Consider the following 5,577-nt stretch of genomic DNA (forward strand, 5'->3'; position numbering starts at 1 on the left):
AAGCTTTCTTAGGAAAAGCTGAAGGAGAATGTATCTGTCTTGTGTGTTTTCCTTCAAGAAAGTTAGTGGACACAACCGTTTAATCTGCCAGAGGAGACAGGCCTGGAAAAGGTCAGCTGAATTCTGAAATTTAACTGCCGGGGGATAAGAAGAAATGACTGTCCTCCCATAGCAGTGAACGAGCATAGATTAGGTTCCCACGACGTGCTAACTTCCCTTTGCTGTTAGCAGCATTAATTGAAATCAGTCAAAGTTATATCTGAAAATGAATTTGATCATCTTAATGGTCAAACCGGCAGGGCAGCTGGATCCAGAAATTGCATCCCATCAGTGACTAGCTGGGAAATGGGGGTGGGGGGAGAACTCCTCTATATGATTGACAGACATACCCACCCACAGATATGAGAAAAGATGCACTTACGTGGTGTAACAATCACTTGAGTGCCGGGGCCAGAGCGCCGTACACCCCCAAAGCCTGACTGTCCACAACGGCTGATTCCACTGCAGAAACCCGCCCCCTCTTCAGAGCCACAAAGGTCGAGTCAAGGTGGAAGCTACAGTTTCCCAAGTAGGAGGGGACTCACACACATGTATCATGAAGGCCGTAGTGGTCCTCATTCTGGGGCGACCTTCCTCCAGAGGCCCCTCATCCCGGGCCCACCTCCACCTCTTGGGGGTGGAGCCTTGCCCTTAGGGAGGACTCTCTCAGGTACCTGAGCCTTTGGAGGATCACTCAAGGGGGCTAAGAAACTCCTCAGAAATACAACTGATGGCCCCAAAGGCAGGCGGCCTCTTTAGTGTGTGGTAGGGTTGCTGCTGGGTATGGGCATGGGAGTCAGGGGTCACAGGAGACAGAAAGGAGCTAGACAGAGGAGTGGGAGATGGAAGGAACAGCCCTAGAACAGAAGGGTCTGAAAACAGAAGTAAGAAGGGTGGACACATAGCAACAGCTGATGTGCTCTGCTCTGTGAGACCCCAGGAGCTCTGGGGAAAGACATGTTCCCGGCTCTGTCAGTCGCCCCGACCCATTTAGCACTGTTTTACCCCCTGTAACCACCTCTCACATGCAGCTGAGAAGGCCCACACTACAAACGGGGAGCCCCCTCCCTGTCTTATTTCTGTTTTGTAGGACCATCTGACCAAATGTTCTACACGAGGGGGCAGGGACAGCAGCCACAAAAAGATACTCCGACTCTGGTTTCTCTCTTTCTAATTAGGCTGTCAATCTGTTCAGCTAATAAGTCCTATGAAGTGTCTTAATCTCTTCCACGGAAAGGAGTCATATAAGTGCAAAGTAGCAGCAGCCATAAGTCAGATGGCTTGCTGGGTCTCTTTTCTTTGTGTGCAGAGATGTTGTTGAATAGAGGGAAAACTTGCTGTGTGGAGAGAAGACAGAAGGGGGGGCGGGGCGGGCGGTGGGGGGGAACACAACAGCATCTGTTTTTATCAGGCTGGGTCTCTACAGCACAAAGTAAAACAGATCTGGCAATTATTTAGGTAATGTGACAGTCAATTCAGGCCATTTTGAGTGCAAAAAAGGTTTCTCAAGGAAGTGCCTCAATATTTGGATCAGCTACTGACATTAACCAAATTAACTAGACAATTGTGCTATGTGTAGACACAAGCTAATAAATGTGCCTTGTGACGGTTCTTCTGACAGGGTCACATTTTATAAACTTAACATTAAAACTGATCCAATATTTATACCCACTCTCTTCATTTTGGCACCGCAATTGACTTTTCCCATTTTTTTCCTACAACAGGCCTTACCTTTAGAGCTGCAAAGGTAAGGGTGACCTTCTCCCTGGAGTGTCTGATCCAATATTTATACCCACTCTCTTCATTTTGGCACCGCAATTGACTTTTCCCATTTTTTTCTTACAACAGGACTTACATTTAGAGCTGCAAAGGTAAGGGTGACCTTCTCCCTGGAGTGTCTTATCAGGTTAATACACGGAAGCTCATTGAGAAATTCAATCGGTGTCTGGGATGTGAGAGCTGGTCATTATAGATTAAGGGCTTTTTCTCAAGTGGCAAAAGATTTACAGGGAGTGACAGTGAGTCTTGTTCTCATCCCAAAGACAAGCTGGTTTGCCCCAGAATCTGACACACTGTTTCTGCCCAGTACAAAACCACTTTACTCTGGGACATTTTCTTCCTCTTCTTCCTCCGTGAAGCTCACCCAGGGGATACCATACATGTTTTGACCCTTTTGACTCCTACTTGGTGATAGCCTTTTACCAACCATCCTATGGAAAAATGCTGTTTTCACATTTCTTAACAAAAAAAAAATCCAAGTCACCAACAGTCTCCCGTCTTTCCTCCCCATTTTTTTTCAAACAAAACCTTGTCATTTCTGTGTTATCCCTTCTCCCCTTGAAAGACAGTTCATAGAGGATTCTAGCCTCTACCAGGGTGGTTCTCACTGTAGTATGCCATTATGTAAAATCACTATTTTTTTTTTTTTTGGTGCATCTCTCACACTAGATGTTTTTATGTCTCCCATAAAATTATATTCTCTCAGTCTTAGCCTAGAAATTCCAGACCTAACTCACCTCAAATCCTGCCCCCTTTTTTTTGCCACTAGCTGAAACCAAATGGGTTAGAAAAGAACGTAGCCAGGCTTTACCCACTTTCTCCTTACTACTGTAAAAGAAAAGTAAAACCTAAAAATAAGGGTCTTTGGTTAGAAGTTGAAAAGGCAGAGATGATTAACCAAAGAATGAATTTAGTGGGTAACTCTGGCTCATTCGAGAACATTCAGACCTACCTGGTTTTACTTGTAACATCGTCCCCTGCCCAAAGATGAGTCTTCCTGTGTTGCTAGAGCCACACTGTACTCTACTTTACAAAAACTTTAAAAGGAGATAGTTTTTTTTCTTCCTTCCCTCCAGCAACCTGAGCTAGTAATAATAACTAATATTTATTGAAGACTCACTAGGTACCGCCACTAGGCAAGGTCCTTGATAGGTATTAACTCTTTTAGTCTCATAACAATGCAGTGAGCTAGGTACTGTTATTATTCCCATTTAACAGATGAGAAAAATGAGGCATGAAGAGATTAGGCAACCTGCCCGAGGTCACACATCTGGTAAGTAGCAGAGTTAGGGTTTGCCCAGGCAGTTTGATTCCAAAATTCACCTATAGTGGCTATACCTTTCATTAGTCTTAAAAACATTCTGGGTTCCCCTTTGAAGTGTGCATCCCAGTAACACTGACAAAATAGTTAGCTCATCCATCCTAATAAATGTGCCTTGAGCCAGTTCTTCTGGAAGGCTTACATTTCATAAATTTAACATTAAAACTGGTTCAATATTTATACCCAGTCTCTTCATTTTGGCACTGCAGTTGACATTTCCCATTTTTTCTTGCAACACACAACTTCCATTTAGAGCTGCAAAGGTAAGCGTGACCTTCTCCCTGGAGAGTCTTTATCGGGTTAACACACAGAAGCTCATTTAGAAATTCATTAACACCTATATCAAAGATGTCTTTCCCAAAGCCCCTGGACTCCATTGTATAACACCCCTTCCTCTCCCCGCAGCTCCAGCCTGGAGCTCCAGAACTTCCCTGGGAGCTAGCCCCTGCCGAAGCCACAGCAAACACTGCTAGGAACAAGTCTGGTTGTACAAAGCACAATTCTGAACAGGGTAGGTGGTCCCTAAGATGCTCCTGAAGAGTCTTGGAGAGAAGAACTTTTAGGAGAGGCCAGAATTAGGATGAAACCAACTCCTTCCCTGTTACTTCTAGCAAATCCACCATAAGGCTATAGGCCAAAGAGCTGAGAGATGCAGAAATTATATGGTAAGTTTGAGTCATTCTGGATAACCCATGGTGAGGAGATGTCCTCCAGGGAGGTCACTGGGAGGGCCCTAAGTCCCAGGAGTTTCCAGCAGCACTTGAGTTATCTTTGGCTGGGAGGAAACAGGATTCACCAATGGCCCATAGTGAGGTCGGTACAGTATGGACTAAGGAGGTCTAACTTTCAGTGCTCTCTGATGGCTCTTTTTGGAAAGGGTCACCTGTTTGCTCTGTAAGAAAACAGTCTAACAGTGCAACTGCCTTCCTACCAGGCACATCTGGACCCCTCTCTCTAGTTATTTTGGTTGAGAGGTGGGCAAGGGCTCAGCTTGGGTGGACAGGAGAAAACACTATTCATTACTGCACATTTAAAACATGAGGGCTAAAGAAGGAGACAGTTTCTGAGATACTTCCAGCTGCATAGATAGGTTTGAGAGAGTTAATTTGAAGACTTACTTGGATTTACTGCCACACTTGTCCCCAATCCCCAAATCAGCTTACGGTTGTTGCCAATATTACACAGTCATAGAAAGCTTTACAGAAACCGACCAGGCCAATGTGTACCAGGAAATCCCTTTCAATCCCCAAATCCAGCCAGCGTGCTTCTCCAGCTGGGACCCTGGCCAAAGAATCAGCGGGGAAGACTGTTTATTATCGTGGTCAATTCACAGCATGGTTAGGACACCAAGGCTTTTCTGAGGTTAAATAGTTCAGCCCCCAACCTCGAGACCGAGCTGTCCCCTCACCAGGCCAGCAGGGCATGGCAAAATCCTGACAAAGTCGCTGGAGAAGGTTCTCTTACTCCAGTGCTCAGCCATCCCTGTGTCCAACACAGACTTTCAGACCCAAATGGTTAAGACAAAAAGGACAAGGGATCTGTCATTCTCCAGATTATTTGTTCCTGTGCCAGATGATTACACATGTGCCCGTTTTCACATATACATATGGCATATATATACACTGTATAATCATTAGGATTAATGATTAGAATTAACTTAAAAAAATTGGGTGGAAAAATCAGCCCCCAGATGAAGTTCAGTGCTATGGCGTCCTTTAGAAATCAGAGCAATCGTTACGGATTCAGCAGAGGTACTCACGGGGTTTGACCAGTAACCTTGTTCCCCCTCCAAATTGTGAGCGTGTTGCCTGCATTATTATTCACACGGTGATCTTCAGCTCAGCAAAAACCTCCTAGAAACCGAACTAAGTTTTCCCTAAAGATCTTCTGGAAGAAGCGATACCATGAGCACAGAGAATATTAAGTAATAACCTGGCACAGAGTCTTAGCTCCAGCCTGGATTTCAGGACTGTTTCCACATTGGATGAATGGAGGATATTCTTTCTAAATATTCTAAAGAAGGAGTTTTCCCGCATAAGCCCAGCATACTGACTGCCAAAAATCCTAGCTATCCTCTGGTGTTTTACACAATAATTCTCCAGGGGTTGTGAAGATCATGTACCTCATTTGGACAAAGTAGGAACCGTTTTTGTCCGCGACACCAAAGCCAAAGGAGTCAGAGATATTGTCATTGCAATGGGAGAGACTGAGGGCAGCTGCAACTGCCTACCCGGCAAGAGGGGTCAGCCTGCTGGTCCACCCTTTCAGGGCGCTGGAGCCAGACACCTCTGACCTAGGTCCAGGTTGTGGAGCATCTAAGGGGATTTCCACTTTTTCTCATCGCACAGAACCAGAGACAGTCACAGGCGCTGGTCAGCCCTGGAGTTCACCCTTGACTCCAGCTCCAGACCTTTTCATCCCCAACTTAGACAGTCACC

Source organism: Tursiops truncatus, chromosome 2 (assembly GCF_011762595.2).
Source record: "Tursiops truncatus isolate mTurTru1 chromosome 2, mTurTru1.mat.Y, whole genome shotgun sequence".
NCBI lineage: Eukaryota > Metazoa > Chordata > Mammalia > Artiodactyla > Delphinidae > Tursiops > Tursiops truncatus.